The sequence below is a fragment of the Gouania willdenowi genome, unplaced genomic scaffold (assembly GCF_900634775.1).
Source record: "Gouania willdenowi unplaced genomic scaffold, fGouWil2.1 scaffold_98_arrow_ctg1, whole genome shotgun sequence".
NCBI lineage: Eukaryota > Metazoa > Chordata > Actinopteri > Blenniiformes > Gobiesocidae > Gouania > Gouania willdenowi.
The window spans coordinates 1-17,602 of record NW_021145263.1 but is presented as its reverse complement, the minus strand read 5'-3'; the positions used below and the strand labels follow the sequence as shown (position 1 = coordinate 17,602).

The 17,602-nt window shown below is 35.3% G+C and overlaps 1 non-coding gene across 1 annotated transcript; it reads left to right on the top strand.

Annotated features, from left to right (window-relative positions):
* Positions 1 to 5,906: 5,906 nt before the first annotated feature.
* Positions 5,907 to 5,980, top strand: trnai-aau (transfer RNA isoleucine (anticodon AAU)). Its single transcript has one exon. It is a non-coding gene; the product is annotated as a tRNA-Ile (tRNA).
* The last annotated feature ends 11,622 nt before the right edge of the window (positions 5,981 to 17,602 follow it).

Genomic DNA, 17,602 nt, shown 5'->3' with positions numbered 1-17,602 from the left:
GCAGGAGTCACGGTACTCGGTGAGTGTTACCGTGCTAAAGGGATACATCTACGCTATGGGAGGCTGCAGGGATAATGATGCTATCCCACACAGAACTGCTGAACGCTACCAGCCCAACATCAACCAGTGGACGTTCATTGCATCAATGAATGAAGGGAGGATCAAGGCCAGCTGCACCACACTGAACAACAAGATTTACATATGTGGAGGATGGAGTAATAGAGTACTGAATACTGCTGAGTATTACAACCCAGACACCAACCAGTGGACACTGATCACTCCTATGGGAACACCTCGGTGTGGACTTGGAGTCGTTGCATATATGGGCCACATTTTTGCAGTTGGAGGCAGATATGGATTCAGATATCTGAGGTCTGCTGAGGCTTATGACCCAGTGACCAACACCTGGTACGATGTCCCTGAAATGGTCCACACACACAGATACTTTGACATTGCAGTGATGAACAAGAAGATCTTTGTTGTCTCTTGTAGAAGACTAAACAGAATTGTTGAGTGCTATGACGACACTACAAATACTTGGTCTGTGGTATTTTCTGGCATGAACCACAGCGAATATGATTGCGTGAGATGCTGTGTGATTTCTGGACTTCCCAACATGGCTGAGTACTGTTCACCTCATAAACCCATCATACCCAGGACACAGGTCTAAAAAAAGTCTAAAGTTGTGTTGTGTTATTTTCCATGATCCTAACTGGGAGTGTAACCTGCTCTGACCAGGTCTGTGTATCAATAAAAGTGTTTAAAGACATTAGAAGAACTAATGTGTGAATAAATGGATCAGTTCATGTCCCAGCTCAGATGGGATGGTTTTAATCAGCCTGGACCAACCTGATTTTTTTAGTGGTGACAACATATAGCAGACGTGTAGATGTACTGAATTTCATTAGAATTAATGTCGTGGTTAGCAAGATAAATAGTCTAAAGGGTTAAAATAAGCCGAAATGAATGATTATTAGATTAAATTACTTGAAATCAAACTTCCTACAACACAATAACAAGTGAAATATACTAAATATAAACAAATAATTCTTGTTAAAAATTTTTTTGCTTTTTTAATTTATGCAAATGAAAGCTTCGGAACAAGAAGAAAACAACTAATCTAAGTAAAAAATTACTCAGCATTATTGAAAAATGACTAAGCTGTTTCTTGATACAAGTTGACTCATCTTGAAATAAACCTAAATCTATATTAAAACTAAAACCAAAATTTTATAACCAGTTTTTGTTCTTAGAATAAACATCTTATCAGAATCACAACCAGGAGTATGAGTACCATCAACATTTATTAACAGTATGAACCGTACACCAGAAACAGTGGTTGCTGCACACTTTTTATGTCAAATTTAAGACAATTTAAGACTTTTATTTCAAGCAAAACAAACAGCAATGAACAAAACACATAATATGCTGCTGTATAAAGTGCTGTGATTTGTCACGTGAAGAAGGCAAAAACAAAATGATCAAACATTTGTGCAACACTACAATGTAAAGTATTCAAACATGTCTCAGTTCAAGGTCCATCTAACATGTGAGACCTAAGGACACTGAGGGAAAACTTGTGGCGTAGCTAGCCAAGTCAGGCACAAAACAACTTATTCAAAGGCATTGCAAACAAAAACAAACACAACAGACCTGACAAAATGCTGCTTGACATTCACCTATTTTTCAACCAATGATTTCCAGAAACAGGAAAACGTAAAAACCAAATACAGATAAAAACGGTGTATTTCTGATTGGTTTTAAAATCACAATAATCCAAATAACAATGGTAACATATTTTATTGTTTAGTTTGTTTGTCTTTTTTAGGTGACGACAGTTGCAAACACTGCAGCTTCTCTGTGAACTTGTAATAGAGAATAAGAACGCTACGTCAACTGTATAAACTATGGAAGTATATCTGTACCATAATTCAATTTAAAATCCATTAACCTGAATTCTTTTTCATTTTCAGAATATAGCTGCATTTTTAACTCATAAATAAAATAAATAATAAATCATCCATTTTCATTTTCCTCTTCCCTTAAACATGACGCTCTGGTGGGAGGAGTCAATGCAGACTGGAGAAGAATTACAAACGGTGGAAAATCAGATGATTTCAGGTCAAAATAATGTGAGCAGCTGATTTTCTGAGGGTGCACAGATCCTAGATGACTAAGATAGTTTATAAATGTGATGACTGGACTACAATAGAGTTACACAGAAGTAGTTTGATATTTGCAACCACTGTTTATTTGTCAAAGGTCACATATTAATTCAATGAAACTTTATTTATACAGGGACAATTCCAACAATAGTCACCTCGTAGCGTGAGATAACAGGCAACACATTGTGTGATCATTGGTTTCTAAGAAGGGTTTACAGATGAAAAGCTCTATTATAGCTAAGTGTGTGCTAATATGCTAACTATTGTAATATACAGTTTTTAATAGCAGACATGATATTTACAGTAATAATATATTGTGTTTCTGGGTGTGTAAAGGTTACAGATATGTTCCAGTGAGTCATTATTATTTTGATATTAATTTGAAAATATGTTCTAATTAATATTTCATCCCAAGGTTCCTTTATCAATGCATATATGGTAAACAATACCAAAAGTCCATATATTAATAACAATAAAACTTAATAAATCTCCCCCAAGTGACCAAACTATAACACTGCATTTTTATTTTTTCCATTCATTATTAAATAATGATGACATGTATGGTGACATACGTCTGGTTTTAGACATGTCCTCTTTTGTTTTCACGTGGTGTCAGGGCTGTGTGGGGATATTTTACAAATTTCTGGGTTTTCCAGGGACTTTGAACGCATCTCGAGGCATGCGTTAATTTAAAAGACGTACCTCCACAAAAATGTGTTCTATCTGTCACCTGCAGTCACAGATTTTTTATGATATAGATATAGAATCAACTGCACTTTGTAAAAAAGACAAACAAACAAAATGATATAATGTGTTACCATTGTTATTTTGATTTTAAAAACAATCAGAAATACACCATTTTTTTTGTATTTGGTTTTTATTTTTTTCTGTTTCTGGTTTTTCTGTTTTCCTGATTCTGGTTTTAAATTAATTAAAAAATTACAGGAAAAAAGTGCCATAAAGTAGATGTTTTACGTAATAACATGCTCCATAGTTAATTATTAGTTATTTTTGCTGTGTCAGCATGTCTTTCATGTAATGTACAGGAAGTGACTTTAATTCAATTTGTTGAAAATTATTTCTTAGACAAACAAATGCAGTTATTCTGCATCATGCAGTGATAGACACAACAAACACATATACAGCTGTTATGTTACTGCACAATATCATATAAGTTAGCTGTTAGCATAATAGCTTTATATTGTAACAGCTCTGCTGTTTGTTGGATGTGTCCGTTGTAGATGTTCCTAATTCCTACAGCGTTGGCAGTCAGTGAAGGCAACTTGAGGATGCGTAGTGGAGATGTGTGTTTACAGTCTATGGTGTAGAGAGTTTGTGTCAGAAGTTAACTTTGGATTCATCTTTGTAATTTACCTTTCCATGTTTTATTTGGTGTGGTCACAGCAAACAGTGACTCAGGAATTTTCATGCAGTGAAAACTCCTGAGTCATGATGGTAAACAGCTAGGCAGGCAGTATTGGTTTCACGTTTATGGTGAAGTGCTACGAAGTGTCACAATGTGTGTGTGCACTCTGTGTATCTGTTGCACGGTGTATATTCTGTTTGCTTTGAAGAAGTAATCCCACTAAGTAATCCCCATTTTTAATAAAAATACTGGTAATCTGATTACATGTTTTTAAATGTACTGTAACAGATTATAGTTACATTATTTTTGTATCCAGATTACATAACGCTGTTACTAGTAATCCATTACTCCCCAAGCCTGTGTGTGTGTGTGTGTGTGTGTGTGTGTGTGTGTGTGTGTGTGTGTGTGTGTGTGTGTGTGTGTGTGAGAGAGACGAGGAGACAGAGCATTAGGGGCCCATCCATGAAGTCAGCAAAATGAAGGTCCATCGTTCTATGTGATAAACACATGTATTTATTTATCTGAATAATATTCACTGTTATGCAGGATGTTTACTATTATTTGGGCCATAGTATATAGTCATCTTAAAGATGTAAATCCTTGTTTTAATCATAAAAAAAATTGGTTGAAAATGACCAAAAATAGTGGAAAAAGTTGTCAAATGGGATTTTAAAAACCAAAGTTGCAAATTAGAATGGACAAAAACGGACAGAAAAAGTGTTTTCAAAGTGTCAATATTGGAACAATTAGTTTAAACTTTCATATAATGGGCATGACAAATGGTGTATGTGGTTAAATTGGCAAAAATAATCATGAAATACGATGAAAAAGGATAAAAGTGACAATAATTGGTCAACACATGTGACATTAGATGCAAAAGTGGTGGAAAGGAGTTGTAAGTGTCTTGAAAGTGGAAAAATGTGTATTAAAATAAATTAAAAATGCATTAAAGTTCAGGATTGAAGCCACAGATGCTGCAGGGTGAGAAAACACACACACACACACACACACACACACACAGTTTACACACAAACGCCCCAGGGACGCGTTCACACTGATTCTGTGTCACAAAGTCACATGTGTTGGAAAAAGACACACAAACACCACTTCTACTACACATTATTTGTGTAAACATTTGTTCCTCTAAAGATGTTTATTATGAAGATGAAGCGATCATCTGTAGTTTAAAGATGTGTAGCTCTGTGGGCCTGTACTACAAAGCTGGATACGTATATCCTGGATTTATCTCTGTTAGCGGGTTTCACCTAACCAAACATTCTCTGTCAGAGAGCAGCTGCACTATGAACTGAGATATCAACTCACTCTCTTAACCCAGGTGATTTCAGCCTGGCTACGTGCACGCTCCTGTGACAGGGGTGAGAAAGGACCCCCACACTTTGTGTATAGCAGCACAACTGCTGTATGTTCCTGCTGAGGCTGTCAGCGTCACCACAGTGTATAATGAAAGTGTATAATGAATGAATGAATGATCTGATTGGTCCGTGGATACAGAAAGTGTCTGACACACACAGCCTCAATCAGCTGACTAGGCATTTTACAAAGATTATCATTCAAAAGTATTAATATTGTTCATTTTTAGAGAGTCACACATAAACCTTTTAGTTTCTGGGCAAATATAGAATAAATGTTCCAAGGCTTCATCAATGTCTCTATATAAACCACACAGTTGTTCTTCCATTTTGAACCATTGATATAAAAAGTGTCAGCGTCACTATTTGGACTTGTGTGAGAGTTGGTATTACAGACCTTTACATGTTCCTTCATAAAGGTGATGAATCCACAAAGATCCTTTTCTCATTTCAAATATGATGTTTCATACCAAAAGATATATTTTAGTTGATAAATTGTCCATAAATAAAGTCTATCAATAAATGTAACAGTCAGTCCTTTACTAAATAGTGCTCTTTAATTTGGCTTTAGCTGTAGCTTGTTCTGCTCAACACCTCTTCCTTCTTGCTTGGTGAATCAGAACACGACACTTGTAAAGATATATAAGGAGGTTCCTGCAAGACATGCAAAAAGTATATCCTAATAAATATCATTACTGCTATTGTTTCCTAGCTTCTCTATAATCACATGGACCAGATTATCAATCTGTATGATAATCTGTATTGATAAACTTCATTTTCAGAATCTGGAGAAGGAGAAGAGATTCACTGTCTACTCAGAACACTTTGGATTACAATATGCTATATATATAAGATGATTATGGACTTTTGACCAAATAACATTAAAAAAAAAATACATACTGCAGCTTTAAGCTAAGGGATGAGTACTGCTGAATTTTCACCTGCCAACTTTCTAGGTGTTTAGAACCGTGATCGTTTTAACTCACACATTTTTGCAGCTTCATAGGCCAGTTAGCTCAGCTGGTCAGAGCGTGGTGCTAATAACGCCAAGGTCATGGGTTCAAACCCCATACTGACCAGATATTAATCAAGGACCATAAACCTGCTTTCATGTGTTGTAAATGTTAGTGTATGAGTCAGAAAGGACAAGGTATGAATATGTATACAATAAACACAGATAAAGAATATCTAAACTGTTAATCATTCCCAAACCTGGAAGAAAATTCACAAATAGCCAAAAATCTAGAATGACTGTCAGTAAAGAAGCTTCTTTTTGACATCTTAATAAATCAGCAAGTAGGACAAATACCAATTTATTGATGAATAATCCCAGAACAATTTAGGTTAAATACTAATAATACTTACTTTGTATGTGTATGCCTTGTGTATTCAGGTGTCCAACCATCATTTTGTATCCACAGTTGTGATGGAGCTGCAGAATGTAGGTTATACTTTCATCCAAATCATTGTCTTACAATGTAGTGAATAAATCATGGACTCTGTTTATCCAAAACAATGAGAAAGGTCACAATAGACATGAAATGAAAACTGTCTGTGAAATGATCTAACCATTGTATGTAATAAAAACTCATAGACTAATAATAATGTAGCCTATTTTTAATGATCAAACATGTACATATATTAGCACACTATAGCTACAACTGTGCTTGTTTTGACAAAGTAAGTTTTACTGAACTCTAAATTAAAACTACTGCTAACCTGGACAGATGCTAGAGATAACAAGGACAAAACAATACTAGATGACTTTATACATTAGCTGATATTAAGGACAAGGGCTGATGTGCTGTTAAAACAGACCAGATTGTTTTAATGTAGCCTAATTGTTGTGTAGTCTACATGACATTAGAACCTGAACATATGCCATATAATATGACCAGTCTATAGCTTCATAATATAAGTATTGAAATGGAATAGCAATGCAACGTTAGCCTAGCCTACTATTAATACACATTAACATGAGTAATATTTACACACAAATATAGTTCTACTGTTGCTACTTTCAAACAAGCAAGAGTTACAAAACAGATGTTGACAGAAGTAGGTTAAAATGACCTTATCTCATAATGTACCATCCTCACACTAATTGTTCTCTCACTCACACTGAACATCTCTGTGATGTCCAGAGCAGTGTTCTCTGAATGGAGGTGAGCCTCAATCATATGGGGGTAAAAAGTAGGAGGGGCATCTGAAGGTTGTTTCTTCAGTCTCTGAGAAGATGCACAACTGGTGGTAAATTTCTTCCAGACCATCAAACACTGCTGGGTCAACTTCTAAATCCATATCAGAGTTTAGCTGAGCTAAGCTGTTAATAAAACTATCCAGATAAAAGTGAAGGTCGTCATTTGGTGAATTGTTTTCAACTTCATCAGCTAAAGCTCGTAAGTCATTCACTAAAACTCTGAAATCAGCCATCTTTACTTCTTCATCTAAGCCACACCCATCTGCTGCAACAGGAAGTGGATCTGATTGGATCGCTCAGTTGACCAATCCTGAATGAGACTGAGGTTAGTCCCTCCTACCTCATTAGTATACGGACACAGAAATGTGGAAATAAATAAATGTGGAAATGAATAAATGTTGAAATAAATACATGTTGAAAAAATAATGTATACATAAATAAAAGTAGAAATAAATAAAAGTTAAAAAAATAAATGTTGAAATAAATAAAAGTATAAATAAATACATGAATAAATAAATAAAAGTAGAAATAAATAAAAGTTAAAATAAATAAATGTTGAAATAAATAAAAGTAGAAATAAATAAAAGTAGAAATAAATAAATGTTGAAATAAATAAAAGTAGAAATAAATACATGAATAAATAAATAAATGTATAAATCAATTTAAGACATTTATTTGTTTATGTCAGATTTATTTACCAGTTTTTATTAATTTATTCATGCATTTAATCATCTCTTTATTTATATATTCATTCTTTTATTTATTTATTCCAATATTTATTAATACATTTATTTATTTATACGTTTGGCAGGTTTGGTCCTCCATACTCCCTGAGCACCAGTCAAACAAAGTTATGTTTATAGAAATACACAAAAAGAGGATTTAAAAGACATTCATAATTTAAAACTACAATTATGAATAAAAATAAAATATGTTTAAAGTACTGATGAAGAAAATAGAGTACAAGTATTCTACAAGTCAGTTTAAATCTAAACAACTTAAGGTAATATTGCATATTACGGTACATGTAACATAATGTAATGATGTCTTTCTGTCTATCAATTATCACCATGGTACATCACAGGTAAATAAGTCATGGAGTTTCCTCACCCATTCCCTCAGACAGGCCTTAAGTCCTGATGCACAGGAGAACATTCTACCACAACAACTCCCACTCTGAGCCACCATCAGACGTCCATCACACCACAGCACCATGTAGCCCACAGCTAACCTCCAGCTAACGGTAGCCACACAGAGATAACATCTCCACACTTTCACTGCTGACACCAGACGTAGAGCTCAGGACCAGCCAAACCAGCGACACATCTGGATAATCAACTGATCAATAATAAATAAAATAATGTAACTTTATTGATCACACACTCATTCTCTGTATTTTGACCCATTATTCCAGAGGGTTAGCAGTGGGCTGCTAACTACAGACACCCAGGGAGCAGTTAGATAGTAGTTTATGAATATTCATAAAAACAGGCTAAAGACAGTTGTTATACATGTTCCCTTCGTTCTGTGGTTATTACGTTTTAAAACTTAATCAAAATAACAAATAAACAGTGGTTATTTTGTTTTACTGACTTAAAACTAAAACATAAATACAGAAAAACCAAATAAATCTTGTTCTGTTTGTGAGATATTTGGATATTTACAGTAAATTAGAGGGAGAACTGAAGTCCACTGGTGCAGTGGTTTTCCTCCACAGGTCCTGGACCAGGTCTCCTCACACAATAGGACTGTTTAGGATTTATTTCAGCAGTTTTCTGCTCCTGTTTTCATTCAGTGTGTGGATGTTTTAGCTCGTATAAAGCTGCTCACGTTTAAAGTTCATTGTTTTATGGTGTAGGTGATCTTAACAGTGTTAAAGTCCAAATAGTATCCAGATAATCTGGTGACTGACTATTTACTGTGAGGCTGGTGTGAGGAACAATGGATGTTAGAACTTCTACCATTTCACACTTTTGCTAAAACAATTACATCTATATTGAGGACAGTAAATATATTTATTTTACATGTTATAATACCACTAGCCACTAACACAATGACAACACTAGCCTCTTTGGTGCTCTAGGACAGGTTTTCTTTTGGCCCCCCTTATATGGTGTTTTATATATCAAGCAATTGATATTTACAATATTGTTATATTATTATTATCAGAATAATTTCAAACACTTACATAATGGTCTATACAATATCCACAAAGACGCTTTACATAAATAGAAAACATGAGTAAAATTAATTTTTTTAGACATTTTATTTAATTTTGATAAAAGTGTTTCACATATAAAATAACACAAACAAGTAAATAAAAGCCGATTTAAATATTTTAGTAACAGGTTTCAAATACAAATTATTAATATTATTACAGTAAAGCATTGCACAAAAACAAGATACTGATAAAAGATAGATAGTGATGTGTTGGCTCATCAAAGATTGTTTTTAATTTAAATACTTATGAATAAAATGTTTTTCTATTGACATTCACATTTTGTGAAAAAAAAACAAAACTTCCAGATTTGACATAACAATACTATTTGTTTCTCTCTTTGTCTGCACATGCTGTTAAAGGTCAACATTACAAGAAATGCAATATTTCATAGACAGCAATGCATGTTTTGTTAGTGTAATTAAATAAAATAATTTATTTTATTGTATAATGTGACCATCACCAGCCCTCCCTATAAGGAAAGGTAAGACATACTTTATAAAGGAGGACATAAAAAGAAAGGGCAGTGTTACACCTAGATGGGGGGAAGGGAACAGGGAAGAGGGAGTCAAGGTAGAAAATGGAAAGGGTGGAGAAGAGCTGATTATTGTAAAGTGAGAGTGAGATGTGATGTTATAGTTGTGTATATTGTGCGTATTGTGTTGTGTAATCAAACCAGTCTGGTGACCAGTGTGGAGCTTAGCTATAAAAGTGGTGGCTGTGTACAGAGAGGAGTGAGTGGTAATACCTAAAACAGGTATTTAGGATCAACATGTCTAAAGTTAAGCCCAGTACCAGTTTTATCCCACAGTCCAAGGCCAGTGCATTGTAGACCAATGTAAACCCAAGCACTGCCCCAGGCCTGAAGATGCAGCCAGCCCCCCCCCCCACCCCACCCCACCAGGGCCGAGCAGCCCCCCAGACGTCTCCAAGATTCTAAGGTGGGTCAAAATGTAAAAACTATTCATGTTGATGGGTTAAAACTACTAATAAATGGTTAATAAGGTTATCAGTTCAGCTGGGGTTAAAAACAATCATATATTTATTAACATGTTTTTACTTTAACTTCAGTATATTGTCATTTCTTATAAATAACCATTAAATAATGAAATAACAAAATGCGATTCCAATTTTTTTCATTGATACTGAACAATACTTGTATATATATATATATACACACACTGAACAACAATATAAACACTTTTGTTTTTGCTCCCATTTTTCATGAGCTGAACTCATTAAACATTAAAGATCTGTTTCTCTCAGATATTGTTACAAATGCGTGTAAATGTGTGTCAGTGAGCAGAGATAACCCCTCCCACCTCACAGGTGTGTCATATCAACATGCTGATTAGACAGCATGATTATTGCACAGGTGTGCCTCAGGGTGGCCTCAGGGTGGCCACAATAAAAAGACAAAAAACAACAACAATTTTACACCTTAGCAGCCCACTGCTCCTCTGTGGTGGTTACATTAGGGGTTTTTCAACATTAAGGTCGTGACCCCATGTGGGGTCACCTGGAAATGAATTGGTGTCACCTGAAATGTCTAGTAATAATGAAAATAAAATAAATAATACAGATATTTAAAAATAATACATGTAAGTTCTAAAATAAATTAAAACATGTAATAATAAAATAAAAAAATCATACTTTGTCAGCCCACTGCCATTTTTAAAATAATTACTAAACATATTTTATAAAATGTAATTAATCTATTTTTATTTATCTATTTTGCACATTTAAAATAATCTATACATAATATCTGCAGTTACCAGCAGGTAACTGCAGAGAATACCTTCTATATGAAGGGCCACACTTTAATGGGGAATGGGCCATGTGTCAACAGCACTAGAGAATGAGGACAGCCTGCTGCTGGACCCCCCTCTCCTGACGTCCACATTGCTCCAGTGCAGAGCCAAACAGGTGTGCTCACTGTGGAGGGCACTGTGGTGATGGTAAACATGACAGTAGAGGGTCTCACAGTACACTGATCCTCACACACTCACCACAGTCTGAAAGTAGGACTCTACATGACACTAACATCTCCCTATGTTCTTTGTTTGGTGGATCCCATCAGGATGAGGGAGGGGCATGGCAGGCCTGTGCCTCATAGAAGGCTGACCCTGGAGTAGGTGAGCTCTTCTGCTGGACTTTGTAGGAGGTCCTAATGACTGTAGATAGTATTTATTATACCTACATCAGTACAACACTCTGATAGATTAGACACTTACACAAAAGCATGGCATTAACAAAGAATTCACAGCACGTACGTACGACCACATCACAGAACTTTCACCCTTTAGGTTAAAAAACACACTTAATACACACCACCACCACCCAGCACGTGTCCTGTTCTCTCACTGGTAAGATTCAAAGTACAGTTGTCCTTATTTATATTTGTCTATTTATCACTTAAACAATTTTACACAACAGGCCGTGTTGTTGTGCTGAAATCACACCAGTGCTGATATTCAGCACAACAGCATGATTTACAGTGTGATATTACTTTTATACAACAGTTCTACAAGTGCATTTTATTAGTTAACAGTATTGACAACAAATTATGTATTTATGTATTTCATCATTTATTTGGCTCCTCCAAAACAAATAGGTCCACATCTGGAAGGGAGACGAGGCTGTTGCTAGGCAACAGATAAACATTTTCTAACACTGATACAGTTGACTAATGTTATTAGAAATCCTAAACAGAGGAGTGATAACGTGTGTAAAAAGTCTCAGTGCTATTGTTATTCTATATCAGCACTCATGGAATGTCTTTCGTCCAATCAAATGACTTATTTGGAACAAACTGTTGTTTAAAGGTAGGGTTGGTAACTATCTCCAGATACACTTTTCAAGTTTTTGGTAGAAATGTTCATTATGTCCGGACAGATGTGAAGATCTTATGTATTCTGAAAAAGGAACGAAGAAAATCTGTCAACTGTATCATCTGTAAATCTGCAATAACTGCGACCAATGGGATTTTCACAGTTCGTTTTTTTTCAACCAATCACGTCTCCTGGTCTTCCTGCTCGTTCACGGCCCCGTGCGTGCACGAATGTACATTAAAAAGCGCGTCACCATTGTTAGAGGAAGCCTGGAAGTAGACAACAGAATGGCGGAGAAAGTACCTATTCCACGTTTACTGGTAACGTCTTGCCCTGCTAAGAAGGGCAAGAAAAGAAAGACGTTTTTAGAAAAAGCTGCAAAAAAGAGGTCTTTGGATTTAGCGAGAGGAAAGACAAAAATCTGCATCGGAACATCTTTTGAACGATGGCGACAATTGAAGGAGGACAAGGGCCTGAAAACTGATGCTATGGTTGCTGAATTACTTTTGGACAGGTAAGGTTGTTTTGTTGCCTGGGTGATTGTGTTATCTTTTAAAATAGTGGAAGCAATTCAAGCTATTTGTCATATTAGCCAGATGTTAACATTAGCGATACATGTCGCAAAGTATTTCACACTTTTGCTAAAAGTCTCCTTTGACTTCGGCCACGTCTCCTCTGACTCCACAATGTACTTGGCTCCGGACTGTAATCAGGGTCAGAGGCATAAAACCTCTCACCTTCTGAACTCTAAAAGAGAAATAAGAAATTATATCAAACATTTAGGCTTTTCGTCAATGATTATAACTGAACAAAAAATGTATCTGTAATTGCTGTAGACATGACATTATTTTTCCCAGCTCTATTACATCTATTGAATTAAAAAAAAAAAAAATATTAGATTAGATATGCTTTATTTTATTTCGGGCAGGGAAATTACAATTCCAGTTGTATTATAGAAAGAAAAGAAAAGCAGCACTCGGGTGAAAAAATATATAAATACAGAATATTAAATATAAAAAAGAAACCAGAATGTACAGAAATAAATAATAATAAAAAAGGTTTCTACAGACTACAGCTATACTCCTCTCTCTGTCTGTTATATTATCCCTGACTGGTAATTAGGCAAAAAGTGGCACTAAAAAGAAACAATAAGAAATGAAAACAACACTAAAAATAATAATTATAGACACGCAGAAAAGTCAGATGTTGTAAGGGAAACTGAATAACAAGGTGAAAATGAATAAGGTGCCAAATAAATGAAAATAATGATTATAATAAAATAAATGAGGTAAAAGATGTATTACTTATGTTCTAGGACAGTGGCAGACCAGCTGATCGATACTCTGAGTAGTGGTAAAGAAAAACTCATTATAATAAACCTTTGTTTTCAGGAGGACTACAACTTGGGGACGAATGTCGCCCTCCTTCTAAACGCTTTACTACCGGGTAACCTAATGCTAACATGCTAGCTTGGCCGCCATCGTTGTTAGTAAATTAGTCACTTTTTTAACATATAAAATGATAAAGTATATCTTACCGCTGAATGCGACATCATACGCTTGGCTGAGGTCTGCTTCTGCGTGCGCGTTCATGTGAGTGAGGGGGGGTGGCTTCAGAGGAAGCACAGGGGGGAGGGGGAGTCGGAAGGCGGAGCTGTCGGAGCATGCTACATCAAAATCAAGCTAGGTTTAGAAAGTTACCGACCCTACCTTTAAGTTTTAACTCGACACAAACTTCCTCTTCTTCCCTCACAACTGGGATTCTGATGAGGAAACAGCTTATTGTCTCTGGTTTGTAGACTTTTTGTAGCCAAACATAGGTTTTTACCTCCATCCAAAGAGTCAGGCTGTTAGCAGAGGGAGGCTGACACCTAGTGGCCACAGAGGAGACTGCACACACCACAGCAGCCTGGAACCAGCAGCTAAAGCAGGAGTTCTCAACCTTGGGGCAAGGACCCTGTTTTTTGCTCATACTTCCTGCAATAAGTCAGGAGCTAATGGAGCTCAATAAAATCAAATGAAATGAAATTAAATAATTTTTATTATAATTTTTAACAGAAAATACACATTTTAAAATCCCCATATATTTAATGTTTTTATTTGTAAATTTATCACACTCTCTCTCACGTCCCCCCTGCAGTACCGTTGTGTACCCCTAGGGGTACGCGTACCCCCATTTGAGAAACACTGTAATAAATAGAATTTTAGTTGACTAAATCTGTTACAAATATAATCGACTAAAACACAAAGCATTAGAGTTTATTTATTTTTGAAATATTCAGTTACTGTTGATCAACCTGATATATGATGGTATTAATGTTTGTAAACACAGACAGATTAGATGTGATCAATACGTTTGATCACATGATCACATGAGTTCTGATTAGATTTCAGCCGAGGTGACCAAATAGTGTAAATATACATATATATATATATAATAGTGTATAGTTTAGTTTTTTTATAGTCAGTGAAGATATACAGTTAATACAAGTTGATATAGTTTTTGTTAACATGTATTTTTATTAAATTATTCATTGTTTAGTTATTGTCACTTTAAAAACTTTAATCAACAAAAACTATGATAAAATGTTTAGTCGACTAAATGAACAGTATAAAGTGCAAACCTCCATCAAGCTCTGAACCTCCTCTTCACAGATATGATCAGTTATCAATGATCCTGATCACATGAACCACATTTATATCTCATTAATAACATCCAGTAGGTCACAATGTATGGACACACTTTAAAAAAAAGAAAATAAATCAATGAAATGCATAATCTGGATCTGATCAGGATGAAACTCAGTGGGATCATTGATTAACCACCCAATATAACTGAGTCACATTTTATACAGATCCATCAATTACAAACCCAGATATGAATTATTATGATGATGAGAGATAGACATTTTTCATCTTTGAAACTGATCAGAATCAGTTCATTGATCAGGAGTCCCTCTGGCAGCAGAAATCTTTCCTCCTTGGTGGAGGTAATAAAGCAGATGAAGTGTACGGCAGAGGTTTGAATCCTGTCAATAATGTGATGATTATTATTATTATTATTATTATTAATAAATGAATGTCTTTCTCCCACAGACTGAGATTCTGTGGTCTCTCAGAGAGAAACTGTGCAGCTCTGTCCTCAGTCCTCAGCTCTCAGTCCTCCAGTGTGAAACATCTGGACCTGAGTAACAATGATCTGCAGGATTCAGGAGTGAAGCTGCTGTGTGAAGGACTGAAGAGTCCTCACTGTAAACTGGACTCTCTCAGGTCAGTGGATCACATGCTCCATCAACATTGTCCTCACTGCATGAAAACTGAGATTATCCACCCTGTGAATGCCTGATAATTCCTGTAAACGCCCAGGATTATCAGCAGTTATCAGCAGTTCACTGAGAAGTCCCCCCACCCCCACAGTGAATGTTTTTCTATAATTAGCATTTCAATGTCTAGCCTGCCTGACTGAAACTAACCAACCATTGGAAGAAACCACAGACAGTTCAGAAGTAAAATCACCTGTGATTGGACAGAAAGTCCCTCACTCATTGGTCACCGTTGGGATGCATGGTCATATGCCCCTCCCATTTTTATTATAATACAAATAATAATAATTATAATATTAATGATACTAATAATTATTATTGCTAATATTATTTAGTGAGAACATCACAATAACAGTTTATTGAGAATAAGAGACACAGGAGGAACATAATGAAAGTAGAGCTTTATTTATTAAAAATAAAACAAACTTTACACTGTGTCCCTTTGTCTGGGTCACACACTAAAACTTGAACTCTTGGCAGCTTCAGGGTCATAAAAAGATGGAGCAGGTCTTTTGGGGGGTGGTCCATAATGCAGTCTTTTGTGGTGGGTTGCTTGATTATTGGGCTCATTTTCCAGTTTGTTCTGTAATGTTGAACACAGAGCAGAAAGCTCCAGGCTTCTGAAGGATGGAGACCATAATATATATAATAATAATCTGTAACCATGGGTAGCCTTAATGTGTCATTTGTGGCAATGCATGGAGGTTCCTGACTGCTGGTCCATTTATATTCTAGTTTACAAATGACAATTTGCGTACCCCTATGGGTATTCTACCCCACTTTGGGAACCTAGGTTCTATGTTGTTAACACAACAAAATATTATGTGTGTGTGTGTGTGTGTGTGTGTGTGTGTGTGTGTGTGTGTGTGTGTGTGTGTGTGTGTGTGTGTGTGTGTGTTAGCCGTTTTGTTTTTCCCTCCAAAATGTCACATAATAAACCACAATGTACAAAAATACTAGGAATAGATGAAGCTTTGCTCTGTGCACATGCTCTGTGTAACATCTGTTCTGTTGTCTTTATAAATCTGACCCTCTTCCTCCTCTGTCTGCTGTGAGCTGAACCTTTAATGGTTCATCCAAAGGTCTGGATGACTAAATGTGAAGTTCTTCCAGACTGTCTCATAGTATGTCTTAAATGATACTGGGAAAAAGAAAGGCAACAGCCATAAATATGTAAAATAATACCACAAACAATAAAACAGATTATTTTCCAGATTAAAGTTACTTACATATAAAGACTACAGTGTCCACTTTACACATGTCTGGACTTGTAATGAGAGTTTACATCAAAGTCACAGGTGAATTATGGGATGAGCTCAGTCTGTCACAACAAATAAATAGTGTAAGATACATTTATTTATACTATTTTATATTAAAATCTTACCCTAGTATGTGTTCATAACACTTTTTGTTTCCCTCTGAGTTGTGTAAAAAAACAATATTTAACTGCAATAAATCATTTTCTCACTCTTTTCTTTCAAGCATCAAATATGTAAGTCTTAAAGCTAATCTAAAGCTAATCAAAGTGTATAAATAAAACTACATACAACAGTAAAACATATTTTAAACACATGCTCATATGAAACAGAAGCTAAAAACAGAACATGCTACACATGGCACAGTCTGCTAACTTACTACTGTTCATAAAACTTAACTCTTATCAAACTCAAATATCAAAACTACAATGTCATGAAACTCTTTATTTGTTAGGAACCTATTTCTGACATATAAGCTATGTTTCTGACTATAAACATACCTGAAAAGAGGAGAAATGATCACAAATGTGATTCAGTCTGTTTCCTCCATCAGGAGCGTTAGTAGAATGAGGAAAACAGCACGTGTGGGGGCGGAGACAAAACCAATCGATCCCAGATAGTCTAACTCAGAACACTCAGTGGATCACAGATAAACAACAATAACAATAAAGAGACAAGCAAATCATGTGTATTTAACACTCTTTTAACACTTTTAACTGTCTTTTAACATTTAACTGGTATTTAAATATTTAAACTCATGAAAAATTACAACAAAAAAAACACAAAAATAAAAAACAACACAAATACACAATAACTCCAGAAATCATACATTTTATAGGAAAAATACACAAAAGAACACAAATGCCAAAATGTC